We start from the raw sequence: 19474 nt of genomic DNA, 5'->3' as shown, positions 1-19474 counted from the left end.
ATAAACTTAGCACTCTTTTGCTCTATTTTGTATATTTGATGTACTCCACATTAACTGTCACATTGATATCACCACTGACAACACACCACTTTTTAAAAGCACAAAAAAATGAAAAAAGCACTGTAACTCTTTACATGTTTCAGAAGTAACTACTTTATTAGCAAAAAATAAAGTCCTGTCTTCTTTACACGCTAGCCTTTCTGTATACATTAATCTCTCTGTGTACACCAGCCACTCTATATAAACTAGCCTCTCTGTCTTCTGTATACACTAGCCTGTTTTTTGTACAAATTAGCCTCTCTGTAGCCGGTCTTCTGTATACACGAGCCTCACTGTCTACTCTTGGTTGTCTTTTGTATCACTAGCATCTCTTTATATATTATCTCTCTGTATACAAAAGCCTCTCTGTATACACTAGTCCGCCTGTATACACTAGCAAGTCTGCATACACTAGCCTCTCTTTGTAACCCATCCTCTCTCTCTGTATACCCTAGCCTCCATCTCTGCATACCCAGGACGTTCTTCTCTATAATCTAGCCTATCTGTATACACTAGCCGGTCTTCTGTAGACATTAGCCTCCCTGTATAAACTTGCTGGTCTACTGTATACACTAGTCCGTCTGTATACACTAGCAAGTCTGCATACACTAGCCTCTCTGTGTAACCCAGCCTCTCTCTCTGTATACCCTACCCTCCATCTCTGCATACCCAGGACGCTCTTCTCTATAATCTTGCCTATTTGTATACACTAGCCTGTCTTTTGTACACATTAGCCTCTCTGTATAAACTAGCGGGTCCTCTGTATACACTAGTCCGTCTGTATACACTACCAAGTATGCGTACTCTAGCCTCGATCTCTGTATACCTTAGCCTCCACCTCTGCATACCCAGGACGTTCTTCTGTATAATCTAGCCTATCTGTATAAACTAGCCTGTTTTTTGTACACATTAGCTTCTCTGTATAAACTAGCCGGTCCTCTGTATACACTGGTCCGTCTGTATACACTAGCAAGTCTGTGTAACCAAGCCTCTCAGTGTAACCCAGCCTTTAGCCTCTCTGTATAAACCAGCTGATATTCTGTATACACTAGTCCGTCTGTATACCCTAGCACGTCTGCATACTCTAGCCTCTCTGTGTAACACAGTCTCTCTCTCTCTGTATACCCCAGCCTCCATCTCTGCATACCCAGGACGTTCTTCTGTATAATCTAGCCTATCTATATACACTAGCCTGTGTTTTGTACACTTTAGCCTCTCTGTATAAACTAGCCGGTCTTCTGCATACACGAGTCTCTCTGTATACCCTTGGATGTCTTTTGTATACACTAGCTGCTCACATACATTAGCTCTCTGTAAACCCAAGCCTCTCTGTATACACTAGTCCGTCTGTATACACCAGCCTCTCTATGTAACCCAGCCTCTCTCTCTGTATACCCTAGCCTCCATCTCTGCATACCCAAGATGTTCTTCTCTATAATCTAGCCTATTTGTATACACTAGCCTGTCTTTTGCCCACATTAGCCTCTCTATATAAACTAGTAGGTCTTCTGTATACACTAGTCCGTCTGTATACACTAGCAAGTATGCATACTCTAGCCTCTCTCTCTGTATACCCTAGCCTCCATCTCTGCATACCCAGGACATTCTTCTGTATAATCTAGCCTATCTGTATACACTAGTGTATACAGACGGACTAGTGTATACAGAGGACTGGCTAGTTGATACAGACAGGCTAATGTGTACAAAAGACAGGCTAATGTATATAGATAGGCTAGATTATACAGAAGAACGTCCTGGGTATGCAGAGCGCTCAGCTTCAAGGGATTGCCATCGTGAGTAATATGAGGGACACTCCTCAACCCCGCCCCCACCTACCAGATCTGACTTTCATCTCCTTGCCCTCTCTGCCCCGGTCATCTGGTGGCAGTTTTATGCACTCCCTGGCCCCCACCCATTCATAATCCTTACCGACCTTTCCTTCCGCTGCTCACAGGAACACACTGGATGACTTGTCCAATTAACCAACTTGTACAAGACACCGCTATCCTCCTGTCTGACACCGGTCTGGCCCCCACCTACTCTTTGCCGACATTGCCTTCTGCAGCTTTCGGGGACACCCTGAATGACTTATTTATTGAGCCTATTGGTACGAGACACTGCTTCCCTCCAGTGTGACTCTGGACCCCCATGGAGGATTAACCCCTTACTGTTTGGGCGGTCCCAGCCTCCCTCTGGATGCTCTACACAGCCCCCGATGGCGATGCAGGAGAGACACTAATTGGCGGGCCCCAGGACTGCTGCTCGGGTGAAGTCTCCCGTTGGATGGAGGGATGGTGGCTCCAGCCCCTTGCCTGCCGGATTCTCCATGCACCGACCAGGGCTGCTCCTCTTTCATCTTGATGTGGTGACCATGGAGGGGAGGAGTTGAAATTTATGGCGTCCGGGTTGTTGCTGGTGTGAGTGCGCTAAAGGACTTGACATTTCCGCATGTTTGTCCCCTCTCCCTTGCTGCCCCTTTCCCTCCCTCCTTCCCCCTTCCCTCCTTCCCTTCCCTCCCCCCTTTCCCCCTTCACTCCCCCCTTTCCCCCTTCCCTCCCCCTTTCCCTCCCCCTTCGCCCCTTCCACCCCCCTTTTCCCGTCTTCCCTGCCCCTTTTGCCCCGGGGTGTGGACGGGGGAGAGAGGGTAAGGAGAGGACAATCTGCCAAAGGGAGAAATGCATTTGTTCGGGGGCTGCATGTACTTTTGGGGTATGGGACGGGGGGTGGTGGATTCCATTCTGTGATGCCTTTTCTGTTGTGATGGGCTCCCTCGTGCATGCCTACGTTTAGGGCGAGCTGAGGAGACCCCTCAGTGCTGACAGTTATATGCTCTACCTTTGTTTAGATTATACTATTGTTTTTTGGTTCTATGATGTTACTGATTGTCTTTTATTTGCATACCGGTATCAGATGTGACATTTACCACTGCCGGGACTGGGGGGAGTAGGATTTGGGGGCTCCCTCTCCGACCTGTCTACCCACCAACCCACGTAGGACAGCACTTTAAACCCAGTGTAAATCTGGTAAGTGCTATAGCATAATTGTGCTGTTTTAGTATACCCTTCCTGTACTGTTGAGTGCGGACAACCCTTAATTTTCCTCTCCCCCTGGGGTTGAGGTGTCCGGCCTCTTTTTCCCCTTACCTTTCCTTCCATTTGCCCTTCCTTTCTCCCCCTTAGTTCCCGCCATCCATTACCTACCCAAAACCTACCTTGGTTCAACTTTCTTTGCTTTTCTCTGACGTCCCCCTCCCCCTCCCCGAGGAGCGATGGCAGACTCAGTCAAGGTCACCTCTCTAAACGTTAAGGGACTGAACTCCCCTGAAAAATGGTGGATCCTCCTGTGAGAACTGAAGACTTCTTGTACTGATGTGGCCTTTATACAAGAAACACAATTTAAAAATACTAGTCTCCCCTTTCTATGGTCGAGATCCTAAGGTCTACCACTCTACTAACCCCTCCTCTAAGACCAAGGGAGTCTTCATTCTGATCTCTAGCAGGCTCCCCTGGGTTCTCCAGGATTCTCTGGTGGACCCTGGGGGCCGATATCTTTTTCTTAGGGGCCACATTGGAGAGCGCCTTTTTACATTTGCCACTGTGTACGCTCCCAATGATCACCAAGATACGTTCCTCAGAACAACCCTGCACAGATTATGTGACTTTCAGGAGGGCCAGTTGATATTAGGTGGGGACTTTAATGTCCCCTTTCGCCATCGGTTGAAACTTCTGCCTCTTGCTCCTCGCTCCTCATTTACTAAGTGTTTACTAAATGACCAATTAGTTGATGTCTGGCGTCTGCAACACTCTGGGGAAAGGGACAACTCTTTTTGCTCTTCCCCTCACAAATCATACTTGAGGATAGACTTCTTCTTGATTCCACATGACCAACTGCACTTGGTGAGCTCTTCCTCCATCGGCCATATTACTTGGTCTGACCACGCTCCTGTAGCCCTTACCTACACCCTCTCTAGGAACCCCTCACCTAGGTCTCTATTCTGGCACCTTAATGAGAGCCTCCTCCAGATACCGGAAGTTTTAGCAGATGTGACCAGGGAATTGGACCTTTATTTCCAAGAAAACTAAACGCAGGACTGCGACCCGGGGATAATTTGGGAGGCTCACAAGTCAGTACTCCGCAGGGTACTTATCAGGCATGGAGCGCGCATCAAACAAACACGGAAGGAACAGCTTGCTAATCTGTTTCGTGAACTTGCCTCTGTGGAAGCGAAACATAAACATGCCCCCTCACGGACCTTAGAGATTGAATTGGGGACACTCCGTACCCATATTGCTGACCTACTCCATTATAAAGCGAAAGCTGCACTCCAGTTTTGTCGTAAACTGACGTAGGAGTCAGGGGACAAATGCGGAAAAATCTTAGCCAGGTCGGTAAAGGAGTTGAAATCTGCCTCTTACATACCACAGTTGATAGATGAGAATGGCCAGAGGGCCTCTACCCCAACCCAAATAGCCGAAGTCTTTGAAAAATGTTACTCTGATCTCTACAACCTGCCCGATTCAGGGTCCGGACAGGACAATATAGACAGATATGTAACCGGTTCTGGTCTACCAACCCTCTCATCGGACTCATGGGAGTACTTGGAGGACCCGATCACACTGGAAGAAGTCCAGACGGCCGTGGGACCCCCGAAGGCGGGTAAGGCTCCAGGCCCTGACGGATATACCGCACAATACTATAAGACCTTCCTCCCTATTCTCGGCCCGCGCTTGGTGATTTTATTTAATACTCTGAGCTCGAATGGGGATTTTCCTGAGGACACCCTTAGAGGCCACATCTCGTTGATACCTAAGGAGGGCAAAGACCCGGGCCTATGTGGGAGCTACAGACCCATTTCCCTCCTAAATTCGGTCCTAAACTATTCTCTAAAATGCTCGCCACGTGATTGGCACATCACTTGCAGTTCCTTATACATATTGACCAGTTAGGTTTTATTCCCACCAGGAAAGATAGGGACAACACCATTAAGTGCTTACCCTGGTCCATAAAGCAAAGTCATCTGGGACCCCTTGTCTTTTCGTGAGTACTGATGCCGTGAAGGCTTTTGATCGGGTCAAATGGACATTCATGTTCTCGATCCTTCGCCATATAGGTCTGAGTGAACGGATGCTGGCATGGATAAGTAAAATATACTCACGCCCTTCAGCACAAGTCAAAGCGAACGGGGTGCTCTCATCTCCCCTTGACATCGGGAATGGGACCAGACAGGGTTGCCCCCTGTCGCCCCTGTCATTGGAACCCTTTCTCTCCACAATTCGACAAAAGTCAGACATAACGGGATTCCAAATGGGTATTATTGAGTGCAAGATATCTGCCTACGCGGATGACATGCTGCTTTTGCTGACAAATCCCAGAGTTTCCTTGCGAAATCTCCTTCGGGAATTCCAGATAAACGGGATACTTCTTGAAATCAGAGGCCATGGGGGTTGCAGTCCCCCCCCAAACGTTACTAGACTTGCAGTCTAATTTTCGATTTACATGGACCCATACAGCCCTCCACCCCTTGTCACTAAGATCCGCAGTTTGCTTCACGGGTGGCATTCTGGCCTCCATTCCTGGTTCAGGAGATGCAATCTCATTAAAATGAACATACTCCCTAAATTTACCTATCTTTTCCAAGCTCTCCCGATCCAGATTCCAGTCCCGTTTTTTAAGCAAGCTCAATCCTTGCTCACTCAATTTAACTGGGCCCATGAAAATCCCAGACTTAAGCGGTCACAGCTGACATTGTCCAAACAACAGGGAGGGTTGGTTCTCCCTGACTTGCGACGCTACTACCTGGCCTCCCATCTGGGGCATGTATTGGACTGGAATCGAAACAAACTTTCTAAGCTCACTCCCGAATTCCGCTAAGAAGCGCCATGTGGTGCTATAAGGATTTACCCACAGAATTGACGTCACATCCCACTATAGGGGCTTAGTTGAAAGTCAGTCACCTGATCGCTACCCAAAACACACTCACGTCTTTGACTTCCCCTCTATTCCCTATACGTGGCCATCCGAACTTTGAACCGGGGACCCACTTAGAAATTCCAACCTAGACAATGTGTCTAAATTCGTCATTGATGGAAAATGGCCTTCTTTCTCAACCCTAACAGATCCGACAGGGCTTTTCCAACTGCCTTTTTGGAGAGCGGCGCAACGACATCATTTTCTCCATTCCATCCCCAATTCTCAAAGGTTCGCCCGCCCTCAGACGGAGTTTGAGACTCTATGCAGGAGCGAAGGCCCTTTGGCCCACATTCTCTCTCAAACAGATTACCCACACTTAACCTGTCTGTCCAACTGGGAAAAGGACCTTAATTGCTCGTTTTCCCCAGCACAGAGACAATGCATTATCACTTTGGCTCTCAAAACCTCGCTGTGCACGAAGATACAGGAGACAAATTGTAAACTTCTCACCAGGTGGTATTTGACACCATCAAAGCTGCATAAATGTTTCCCCTCTTCCTCGAACATATGCTGGAGGTGTGGAGAAGAAGAGGGCACGTTGCTCCACATTTTTTGGTCCTGCCCCAGCTTGGTGGACTTCTGGACAGAGATCTGATGCATAACACAAAAATTCACAGACTTCTCCATCCAGGAAGAGGCTGCATTCTTTCTCGTGCACCATTCACAGATTCCCTTTAAGAAGTACAAAAAAATCAATTTTATGGCATGTGATAAATGCGGCGAAATCCTGCATCCCTCTCTATTGGAAAAAATGTTTCCCCCCTTTCATTACTCACTGGCTTAGGAAAATAGAGGACATTAAATAAAATGGAGGACTTGATCCTCACATCACAAGGTAAACAAGAATTTTTTAAACAAACCTGGGACATCTGGAATACCTTTATATTCTCACTGGAAGGATGTCGCCTGCTATCGCCTTAGTGCTCTGAGCTTTCCTTGACTGGCCCCTTGGACAGTGGCTGCCATCGTGTCTCGTCCCCTATTCTCCTTTCCTGATCTTTCACCCCTTTTCTTTTCTGCCTTCCTCCCCTATCTCTCACCCCCTCCAACCCCTCTCTCTTCTGGAAAAAGTGGAAAATTGGGAATGACGGCCCCACACCCCCCTCTGGATGGATTATGCCGGAGGGACCTGGGGTTTGTGTGACCCTGGATCTTGGTACAGTACTTTATCCGTGCCTCGAATCATTGTGATTGATGGAAGGCAGACTCACAGTTGCGAATATACCTGTATCAAGTATTGTTCAGCTGCTTTTTGCTCTGTATTTCTCTGTTGCATTATGTACTCGGGGTACCGTCTTCCCCTGTTTGGAGAAAAAATTATATTTGAAAAAAAAAGAAGCCTACGACACCTGGTATTCTGAGGCGGTCTCACATCCAGGCATTAACCAGGCCCGACCCTGCTTAGCCTCGAAGATCAGACGAGATGGAAAAGATTCAGGGTGATGTAGCCGTAGCCAATATCTTCAGGCACTCTCAACTCTCTTGACAAACGCCAAGATGGTCACCTTGGGAACAAGCGGAAAAAAATAGGTCAACGGCAACAACATAAAAAGAAGCCTACGGCATCTGGAAATCCCAGGCGGTCTCCCATTCAGGTACTAATCTGGTCCCAACCCTGCTTAGCCTCTGAGATCAGATGAGATTGGGCTCTTACAGGGTGATGTGGCCATAGGAGATTTCTTCAGGCACTCTCAACCCTCTTGACTAACGCCAAGATGGTCACCTTGGGAAACAAACAAAAAAAACAAGTCAACGCCAACAACATAAGAAGAATTCTACAGCACCTAGTATTGCCAGGTGGTCTCCCATCCAGGTATTAACAAGGCCCGACCCTGTTTAGTCTCTGAGATCAGACGAGATCTGGTGCTTTCAGGGTTATGTGGCAATAGGCGAGCTCTTCAGGCACTCTCAACCCTCTTGACAAACACCAAGATGGTCACCTTGGTGAACAAACAAAAAAAAAAACAAGTCAACGCCAACAACATAAAAAGAAGCCTACAGCACCTAGTATTCCCAGGTGGTCTCCAATCCAGGTACTAGCAAGGCCGACCCTGTTTAGCCTCTGAGATCAGAGGAGATCGGGGCTTTCAGGCTTATGTGCCCATAGGCAATCTCTTTGGGCACTCTCAACCCTCTTGACAAATGCCAAGATGGTCACCTTGGGAAACAAGCGAAAAAAAACAGGTCAAAGCCAACAACATAAAAAGAAGCCTACGGCATCCAGTATTCCCAGGCGATCTCCCAATCAAGACATTAACCAGACCAGATCCTTCTATGGCACCTGGTCTTCCCAGGCAGCCTCCCATCCAGGTACTAACCAGGCCTGACGCTGCTTAGCCTATGAAATCAGACGAGATCGGGTGCTTTCAGGGTGATGTGGCCGTATGCGTTCTCTTCAAGACACGCCCAACCCTCTTGACAAACGCCAAGATGGTCGCCTTGAGAAACAAGCGAAAAAAACAGGTCAAAGCCAACAACATAAAAAGAAGCCTATGGGCTTACAGCGGACCTTTAAAGATTGGACCCACTAGCGTATTGGTAGGGCAATGCTATTGCGACCGAAATTGCGGGGAGGTATTGGCTTCCCGGACCCTGCTCTATATTACACAGCGACGCACATGACACGGGTGGTTGACTGGTGCCGGCATGGGGAACTGAAGCTATGGGTCAAGCTAGAGCAGGAGATGGCGCGGGTTCCACTGGCTGGTCTGCCTTGGGCGGGGAGGCCATTGGAGCCCTGTGTGACTACTCACTTGTTAATTGGCCTCTCGCTCGCCGAGATGGATAGTTTTTTTCACCTTTCCCACCTGACTAACTTCCCTTCTCCTATGACCCCAATTATTGGACATCCTAGATTCCCTCCGGGCCTGTCTGACCAGGCCATTACCAGGCAAGCCCTGAAAGGGCTTCTGAGAGCAGCTCTATTTCTTGGACCCACGGGCTGGATTCCCACGGGCACCATACTGCTAGAGCAAGTACCTGTTGCATTGGATAGCTGGAGAGCTAGACAGCTCATCCATTTCCTCGGTTCACTACCTAACCATTTGTTCTTCTCTAGACAATTCCACCCCTTCGAGGAACTTTGCCTGGATGATGGCCCAATTCGTGGTTCCCTCTCTAGGTCCTTCCAAATCCTGACAGACGCACAATCCTCCACGGATCCGCCCTTCCTAGCTAAATGGAAAAGGGACTTACAAACTACGTTCTCCAAACTACAGAAGGACAGAATACTCTTTTTCGCCCATAAGTCGTCACTCTGCAGTAAATATCAGGAGATCTCATATAAGCTGATCACACGCTGGTATCGTACACTGGTGGTGTTGGCCAAAATATTCCCCGGTCAATCTGACCGCTGCTGGCGCTGTGAGCAACAGGCTGGCACCATTCTCCACATTTTCTGGGAATGCCCTAAATTACAAACATTCTGGCAGCCTGTCCTGAGACTCATCCACAAGTTCACAGACATTTCCTTAGCCAATGATCCCGCAGCAGTTCTTCTCAATCTAACTCCTATGTTGAGAAAGCGTTATCATAAGTCCTTACTTAACCACTTCAAACCCGGCCGTATATATGCATCAGGAACGTCCTTCAGAAGGAGCGGGATCGCGCGCGCGTGCCCGCGCAGCGGCGCGATCCCGATGTGCTCGTGTCACCCGGACACGGCACATCTCAGATCGGCAGGAGGGCTCTGTGATTGGCCCTCCTGATCACATGATGGCCGTGTCCAATCACGGCCGTCATGTGATGTAAACAAACAGCCGGTTGCTAGGCAATCGGCTCTCCTCACACGGAAGTCATCGCTGAGGAGAGGAGAGCAGAACGCTGCAGCCGGCTGATGATCAGTGAGTATGAGCTGTTTTTTTACAGCTTTTTACTCACTGATCATGAGTCTAGTGTAAACACACAACACACAACACAGTGTAAACACAGTCCCCACATATGTCCCCAAAACACACATGTCCCCAAAACATACATGTCCCCAAATAATAAAAACACATGTCCCTAATAATAAAAACATGTCCCCCGCATATGTCCCACTAAAATCACATGTCCCAATGATTATCTGCACACATATGTACGTGATCACCTGCACACATATGTACATGATCATTTGCGTACATATGTCCGTGATCACACAAACCAATTATTATACACTTAACGGAATTTTTTTTACCAAAAGCATGTAGCAGAATACATTTTGGCTTAAATTTATGACAAAATTTGATTTTATTGGATTTCTTTAAAAAAAGAAAATATTGTTTTTTTTCCAAATTTCCGCTTTTTTTGCGCTTATATCGCAAAAAATAAAAAATGGAGTCGTGAATAAATAACACCAAAATAAAGCTCTATTTGTGCGAACAAAATGATAAAAATTTCATTTGGGTACAGTGTAGCATGACCACACAATTGTCACTGAAAGCGCTAGAGCGATGAAAGCTGAAAATTGGGCTGGGAAGGAAGGGGGCGAAAGTGCCCTGTATTGAAGTGGTTAAACATCTCCTCAATGCAGCTAGGGCCTGCATCCCAAGTCAGTGGAAACAGCAATCTGCTCCAACGGTGACCCAGTGGTTCGCAAGGTTAAATGATATTGAACGAATGGAAGACCTGACTGCCACGATGAGGGATAAAACAGAGGAGCATGGGAACAGATGGTTCTACTGGACCCAGTTTCGCTTTTCGGAAGAATACCTCCGCGAGACATAGTAAGCTCATGGTGATTGTTGGAGATCGCTGTTCCAAACGTTGGACAGCTGATGAGCTGGTAAACCGAGGGCGTCTCTTGCTCCCAGGGAGGGGACCCCAGGGGACCCCACCCTATCCACTCTACCCACGACACCCTCTTACCCCTTCTTTTCCTTTTCTGCCATTTCCATCCCCAATCTTCTCTTTCCCCTTCTCCCTCCTTTCAGTTCTACTATTTCCCTTCTTACCTCAAAAAAGGGAAAAGAAAATGGTATGTTCCGACCCCATTTGACTACTACACAATACTCTTCCCCTATCTATGGATATCTAAACTCTTCGAGGGTTAGCAGGACTAGTATCAATAATATTTTAAGTGGTAGAGGATCCCAACGAGATGGAGCTTTAATCTCATCTTGATATGACCGCAAAGCTTTACATGTGCTATTCTCCTCGGACTTCTTACCATTGGCTCTGATATCCATGCAATATGATTGTTTGTTTGTAACTATTTGTATCACACATTCTGTGAAGTTGCCTTTGCATTGTATGTCGCATACTACTAAATAAAAAAAAAAAAAAAAGAAGCCTATGGCACCTGGTATTCCCAGGCGGTCTCCCATCCAGGTATTAACCAGGCCCGACACTGTTTAGCCTCCGAGATCAGACGAGATTGGGCGCTTTCAGGGTGATGGGGCCGTAGGTGATCTCTTCGGGCACTCTCAACCCTCTTGACAAACGCCAAGATGGTCACCTTGGGAAACAAGTGAAAAAAAAACAGGTCAAGGCCAACAACATAAAAAGAAGCCTACAGCACCTAGTATTCCCAGGTGGTCTCCAATCCAGGTATTAGCAAGGCCCAACCCTGTTTAGCTTCTGAGATCAGAGGAGATCGGGCGCTTTCAGGGTTATGTGCCATAGGCATTTGGGCATTCTCAACCCTCTTGACAAATGCCAAGATAGTCACCTTGAGATACAAGCGAAAAAAAACAGGTCAATGTCAACAACATAAAAAGAAGAATACGGCACCTGGTATTCCAACGCCATCTCCCATCCAGGTACTAACTAGGCCCAACCCTTCTTAGCCTCAGAGAAGAGAAGAGATAGGGCTCTTTCAGGATGATGCTGCTGTAAGCGATCTCTTTGGGCACTCTCAACCCTCTTGACAAATGTCAAGATGGTCACCTTGGGAAACAAGCGAAAAAAAAAAAACGAATCAATGCCAACAACATAAAAAGAAGCCTACAATAACTGGTATTCTCAGGTGGTCTCCCATCCATGTACTAACCAGGCCTAACTCTTCTTAGCCTCCCAAGAGCAGACGAGATTGGGTGCTTACAGAGTGATGAGATCAGAGGAGATCGGGCGCTTTCAGGCTTATGTGCCCATAGGCAATCTCTTTGGGCACTCTCAACCCTCTTGACAAATGCCAAGATAGTCACCTTGGGAAACAAGCGAAAAAAAACAGGTCAATGTCAACAACATAAAAAGAAGACTACGGGGAGATTAGAAGCAATATCCTGGGGGGAGTGGTCTGAGCATGGCTGAGTGAGGGCGTGCAGAGTCTGTGCTCCTAGCTGAACCGCCAGTCATAGGTGATTTGCACCTGAGGATCCCGGAATGAGTGCACCTAGACAGAGAGAAACGAAAACCTCGTGCAGAGCTGCAGGGTGTAGTGCTCCACAACCCGCTATACAGCAGTATTTCTCCCCGAGGCGGATGTCAGCTGCCGGGCACATCGCGGAGGCTACGGACGTAGCTAAACCCCGCGAGGTGGCGAGCGCTCGGACAAACAGGGGGGAGATGAAAAGCGCAATCGAGGCTGGGAACGGCAGAGAGGAAAACGAAGGAGCTACCCCTCGCACTAAACGATCGGAAGTGGAGGTGAGCGTGCGAGCGAATAGGGGGGAGGTGAAAAGCTCAACCGAGGCTGGGAACGGCAGAGAGGAAAACGAAGGAGCTACCCCTCGTATTAAACGATCGGAAGCAGAGGCGAGTGCGCGGATGAACAGGGAAGAGATGAAAAGCCCAACCGAGGCCGGGAACGGCAAAGAGGAAAACGGAGGAGTCACCCCTCGTAGTATACGATCGGAAGCGGAGGATCTGAAGAGCTTAATCCAGGCTCTACCAACGAAAGCCGATATAGAGGCTCTCATTAAGAGAGTGGAGGAGACACACCGTGCTGAGATTCAGCAAGTACACACTGAGATCCAGGTCATTTCCGACCGCTTGATAGCGGGGGAGGTAAGAGTGTCCTCATTTGAAGGAAAAATGGAGAGAGTGGAAAGGGAGAGCAAAGAGCAGGGTGAGATGTTGGTGGAGATGCAGCTTCAGATCGAGGAACTTGAAGATCGCAGTCGCCGCTGCAACTTGAGGCTCCGAGATGTTCCAGAAGTCGCTGAGCAGGAGGACTTACAGGAGAAGGTAATAAGCATTTTTCACATGATTTTAGAGGGTAATGTCCCGCCCAACATGGACTTGGACAGAGTACACAGGGCGCTAGGGCCTAAACCAGCAGACCCGCAAAGGCCCAGGGATATAATTTGCCGCCTCCATAGATATGCGCATAAGGAGACTCTGCTGAGGAAGGCATGGGTGGCTGGCAATATTGAGATAGAGGGTTCAGTAGTGAAGCTCCTACCTGACTTATCCCGGGCCACATTACAGCGCAGAGCACAGTTGCGTATTGTCTTGGACTGTGCACGGCGGGAGGGACATACATACAGATGGAAATACCCTCTTGCTGTGGTAATAAGAAAAGGAACATCTACATGCACACTGAGACTATACAGCGATCTTCCAAAGTTATTCGCCTTTATAGGTGTGGAGCCGTTTATGGTGCCGAACTGGAGACTCCCACTCTCTCAGCTACAGAGAAAAAAAACAGAAAGTACAGGAGGGAAAGAGAGGGAGTGGGAAAGATGAGAAAGACATATTACAGTACAATGAGACTTGTGTTAGAAACTACGCTTTTTTTTTTCCTTTTTTTTTTTTGGTGCGCCTGCTGGGGCTTTTCCCCTTCTTTGTTTCTTTTTTTTTTTTTTTTCGTAGCCTCAACCCATAGGTTTTCAACTTGTCTAATCACTCTTGAGAAGTATGGGAGGAGAGAGATATGCTCTTAATTTCTTTTTTTGGATTGGGATGAATGGAGATAATAGGAGGCGAGGTGGGGGTAGCGGGTGGGTGGGGGGACGGGGGGGGGGTGGAGAGTCTAAGATAAATACACAAATAATAAGATTAGATAATTATAATAAAGGGGGGGGGGTTCGGGTCCCTGGGGGGGATTTACATGACCTAGGTTCCTAGAAGAGGTGGTCACTTAGGAGAGTATTATAATTCACTAGGGATAAAGAGAGATAAAGAGGGGGGAAATGGGATGATAGGGGTTGCAGTGGTTTTTCCTTTTTTTTTTTTTTTTAGATGTGTTGGGAGGAGGGGGGATTTAATATATAATACATAATTTTTTGTTTTTTCCTCTTGTTTTTTTTGGGGGGGGGGAGGGAGTAATGGATGTGGAGGGTCAGTAAATGTATATGTGTATGATGGCGCACAGGGGATGGTCTAGACTTGTGAGGGATGAGAGGGCGGGATAAGGAGGGATAATGAGCAGGGGGGGAGAGAACATAGAATTAGAACACAAGAAACTGTGGGTTCTTTTTTTTTTTTTTTTTGGATAATTAATTAACACGGTCAATCACTAATCACTAATCACTAATATCAGTAACCTTTAATATCACCACTAATAAAATAAAGCACATAGCTAGGGACCTGGGGGAAACAGAGGGCTTACGGATTGGGACCAGACCCCCCTACCTGAACCTAAGGATGAATAAAATAACTTTATAAGATGTGGCCTCCGGCTCCGTCCCCCCCCCCCTCTTTTCCTTTTCTCCCTCTCCCTCTCCCCACCTTGCCTCCCCTCCCCTCCCCCCTTTTTTTTTTTTGGGGGGATGAGGAATGTAAGGTATTATATTGTATTGTTGTTTTATTGTATTAATGTACGGTTCTTTTGGAACAATGACAATACACAATATGGCTCTTGGAGGAAGGAAGAGAGAAACGGAGAGGAGACATGGAAAATGGGAAAGGGGGGGGATTGATATAAATTATATTATATATATACAGGGGAGGCTTAAGCTTTGGATAAATAAATATAGAGGTGGGAACATGTATGAATTTGCAAATACAGGCGCAGCTGTGGATGTGTGAGCCCATATATGTATATGCAAGGGTATAGGTGTATATATGTAAAAGTATATACGTAGATGGGAATGGACAGACATAATTAACTTTGCCTATATTATGGCCTCTGTCTCCTTTTTTTTTTTTACCCCCCCTCTTTCAAAAGAGTAGACACAATTTGTGTAGAGAAGTAACAGGTGATAGTAGAAAACATGATATTATAAAAGACTGGCGGAGGGCACGGGGGAAGCTCGCCCAGGAGCAGCCAAGCACAACCACAAAACCCCATTAGGTAAACACTCATAACCCGGAGGGTCCGGAAATTGAGTGGTTAAAAGCAGTAGAGCTTTGAGATTCATGGGGAGACCGTTGGTAAACGGCCAACCCAGGGATTGGTAGTTAGGGAGGGAGGGAGGGAGTGGTAGACTAGACGGGAGGGAGGGGGGTGGGAGGGGGCTCTCCCCCCCTTTTTTTTATTCCTTTTTTTCTTTCCCCCTTTTATTTTATTTTTTTTTCTTTTTTTGCACCTTTATTTGTCTCTGCCTCTTTCCCCGAGGAGATATGGAAATTTTAAAAATAATGTCCCTGAATGTAAGGGGCTGAACGTTCCGGAAAAAAGACGAATGTTATTCCATGATTTAAAGAGACTGAAGATAGATGTAGCGTTTATTCAAGAAACACATTTCAGAGAAAATAATCTCTCTCTGCTGAGGTCTACGGGGTATCCAACGGTTTACCATGCACTTAACCCGATTTCCAAAACTAAGGGAGTTACCATCATGATATCAAAAACAGTAGCATGGAATCATAGGGATTCCATGATAGATGCAAAGGGAAGGTATCTCTTTGTAAAGGGGACTATAGGAGGGGTAGGAGTTACATTAGCAACATATTATTCCCCCAATATACAACAAGACCTCTTTGTTAAAGAGATACTTGACAAACTTATGGAATTTGAAGAAGGACAGTTGATTATGGGGGGAGACCTTAATATCCCATTAATCCCCAGTGAAGATACCTCATCAGGGACATCATCAGTGACACCTAAAACAAGAAAGAGGATAGCCCAGGCATTAACAGAAACAAAACTGGTAGATATATGGCGTCTATTACACCCCAAGGAAAGAGATTACTCTTTTTTCTCCAATCCGCATAGAGTGTACACACGGATAGATATGTTTTTTATCCCGCATAAACAATTATCCTCAGTTAAGGAAGCCACTATTGGTCTAATTACCTGATCAGATCATGCTCCAATTTTTTTTAAATATAACTTAACGGGGAAAAAACATTTAACCTCTAGGATGTGGAAACTTAATGAGAGCCTTCTTCAGGATCCTTTAGTCCTGGAGGATGTTAGAAAGGAGATAAAATTCTTCTTTCAGGAGAATGAAGGCCCAGAAAGTTCCTCGGGAACAATCTGGGAAACGCACAAGGCAGTAATCAGAGGAGTATTGATTAAGCATGGAGCAAGGATTAAGAAGGAAAGAGAAACTAAGCTAACAGAATTATTAGTAAAAATGCAACACCTAGAAGCCCAACATAAACATGCCCAGAACTTAGAAGTTGAACAAGAATTAATAAGTATACGTAGGCAAGTTACAGATCTGCTACAGTACAGAGCTAAAATGGCAATTCAGATAGGACGTAAGTGTAGCTATGAATCCGGCAATAAATGCGGAAAACAACTAGCGAGAGCATTACGGGAAATACAAACCAAGACATACATACCTATAATTAGAAAAAAAGGTGGGGAGGAAGAACGGGTGCCAGAACAGATTGCTGGTGTGTTTGGCGATTTCTACTCCTCATTGTATAATCTGAACTTGAGGGCATCAGATCAAGCTAAGATAAATGAATACATAAGTTCAAGTGAAATGCCGACTCTGACAAGTACTGCACGGGAGGAGATGGAATCCCCAATCACACTAGAAGAAGTACAAAACACGATAAAACAGATAAAAAGTGGGAAAGCACCTGGTCCAGATGGACTAACAGCCCAATATTATAAGACGCTTATGCCAGAATTATGTCCATATATGGTTAAATTGTTTAATGAAATAGGAGACATATCGACTTTCCACTCAGATACACTTAAAGCTACAATTACAGTGATACAGAAAGAAGGTAAAGACCCGAAACAATGTGGAAGCTATAGGCCAATATCTTTACTGAACGCAGATTTGAAAATATATACTAGCCTTGAGGATACAACAGTATTTGCCCTCTTTGATTCATCAAGATCAAGTGGGATTTGTCCCAACAAGAGAATCAAGGGACAATACTATTAAGGCCTTAAACCTAATACATACAGTTAACTCTACCGAGACCCCCTGTATATTTCTGGGAACAGATGCAGAAAAGGCTTTTGATCGGGTGGGGTGGGGGTTTATGTTCTCGGTACTCCGACATATAAAGCTAGGAGGGAAAATGATGGGCTGGATAACAAGCCTGTATGAAAAACCTACAGCTCAAGTAAGAGTAAATGGAGTGGTATCTACATCTTTCCCAATAACAAATGGGACCAGACAGGGATGTCCATTGTCCCCTTTGTTATTTGCGTTGACCCTTGAACCACTTCTATGCAGAGTAAGGCTCAACAGGGATATCCAAGGAATAACCATAGGAGAAACCCATAATAAAGTTGCAGCAAATGCAGATGATATGCTTTTTACAGTGACGAACCCGATAATCTCGCTCCCAAATCTATGTAAGGAAATCGAGACATACAGTACACTATCCTACTTTAAAATAAACTGCTCCAAGTCAGAAGCCTTAATGATAGCAGTCCCAGAGAAAATGATGAGACTAATAAAATTAAATTATAAATTTAACTGGACGGACTATGGCTTGAAATACTTGGGAATAACGATCACAACAGACCTCAATAAGATATATGAATTAAATTTCGCACCAGTATTGAAGATGGTACGAGGATGCCTGGAGAGATGGCACAGGGGAATACATTCCTGGTTTGGAAGAAATAATATAATCAAGATGAATATTTTGCCAAAACTCCTGTACCTCCTCCAGGCAATCCCAATGTTAATACCAAGAAAATTTTTCAGAACTATACAAACATTACTTATGAAATTTATCTGGGCAGACAAACAACCAAGGATACGGAGGACATTATTAACATTACCAAAGCAATACTGGGGAATTGGCAACACCAGACATATATAAATATTACCAGGCAATACATCTAGGTAGATTATTAGACTGGTGTTGACATGGAGATCAGAAAATATGGGTAAAATTAGAGCAAGCACAATGTAGGGAGCTATTACATAGAGCACCTTGGTGCTACAGAAATTTGACCTCAGACACGAAGCTACACCCTACAATAGGACCCACATTACAGATATGCTACCATCTCTTAGCTAAGAATAAGATATCGACACAGAACTCCCCTCTAGTCCCTATATTGGGCAACCCCCGATTTATACCAGGCATACAGAAAGGACCTTTTGATAAGTTGATTAAAAAAGGAATATACCAAGCCTCGCATTTCGTGAAAAAAGGTAAATGGCCAACAATGCAGGAGATGATAGATAGAAAAGGCCCCTTTCAATTAGATTTCTGGCAGGCGGCACAATTAGGACATTTTCTAAGAACAGAGATAGAGCCAGAGTTATTAGATCGAGACTATATGCCATTTGAGAAACTCTGTACGGAAAAGGAACCAATTACGCATGTAATCTCGAAAATGTATGCGTTACTGATTAAACCCGTAGAAAATTTTCAGTTACCCTTCTTTCGGAAGTGGAAAATAGACTTAGGAAGGATTTTCTCCGAGGAGCAGAAGAAAAAGATGATACAATCAATTTTTAAAACAGCAACATGCACAAAATTACAGGAAACTAATTATAAAATTATTGCACAGTGTTACAGAACACCAGAAAAACTTCAAAAATATTTCCCTCATATATCAAATAAGTGTTGGAGGTACCAGAAAGAAGTGGGAAATTTTTTACATATATTTTGGTCATGTCCAAAAATTAAGAAATACTGGAAAGATGTACGAGAGATCGTTCAAAAATTTAGCGAAGTAGAAATACGGGAGCACCCAGCAGTATTCCTTCTGAACTTGTCAGAGACCTCAGGAAATATAGGTGGGAATTCCATCCTGTGTCACTTGGTAAATACAGCTAAGTCATGTATAACACTTAGGTGGAAACAAATACAACCCCCCAGTGTGAGCATGTGGTTGAAGAAAGTTGAGGAGGTGAACAGGATGGAAGACCTAATATGGACAGCTAGGAAAAGAAGGAAAACTTACTTGGAAATATGGACACCATGGAACCTCTATATCTCCTCGGGGGAGGGAAGGAGACGGATCGATGCGATTTAGGGGGGTGGGGGGGGGAGATTTTGGGGAAGGAGATGGGAACTGCCCCTCCCCCCCCCTCTCCCTCTCTTTGGCTTGGTTCCCCCCCCTTTTTTTTTTTTTTTGGGGGGGGGAGAAGAATAGGGGGGAAAATATTAGGGGGGGAAGATGAGAAAGAAGAGGATAACAATACAACTCTGATCTGATTGGGAACAGTACCAACCTAGGATCAGACATGGGGTATGTGGGACTGAGAGAGAAGTTTCTATGATA

The 19474-nt window shown here is 45.7% G+C and overlaps 3 pseudogenes; all 3 read right to left on the bottom strand.

The window, feature by feature from the left end:
- Window positions 1-7563: 7563 nt before the first annotated feature.
- On the bottom strand, window positions 7564-7683 carry LOC143950033 (5S ribosomal RNA; annotated as a pseudogene).
- A 3592-nt stretch (window positions 7684-11275) lies between these two features.
- On the bottom strand, window positions 11276-11394 carry LOC143948281 (5S ribosomal RNA; annotated as a pseudogene).
- Window positions 11395-11494: 100 nt separating this feature from the next.
- LOC143950028 (5S ribosomal RNA) lies at window positions 11495-11612 on the bottom strand (annotated as a pseudogene).
- Window positions 11613-19474: the final 7862 nt, after the last annotated feature.

The sequence above is a fragment of the Lithobates pipiens genome, unplaced genomic scaffold (assembly GCF_037356315.1).
Source record: "Lithobates pipiens isolate NorthernLeopardFrog02 unplaced genomic scaffold, aLitPip1_a1.2 Scaffold_30, whole genome shotgun sequence".
NCBI classification, from domain to species: domain Eukaryota; kingdom Metazoa; phylum Chordata; class Amphibia; order Anura; family Ranidae; genus Lithobates; species Lithobates pipiens.
The sequence above is the reverse complement of the archived record's forward strand: the minus strand, read 5'-3'. Positions and strand labels throughout refer to the sequence as shown.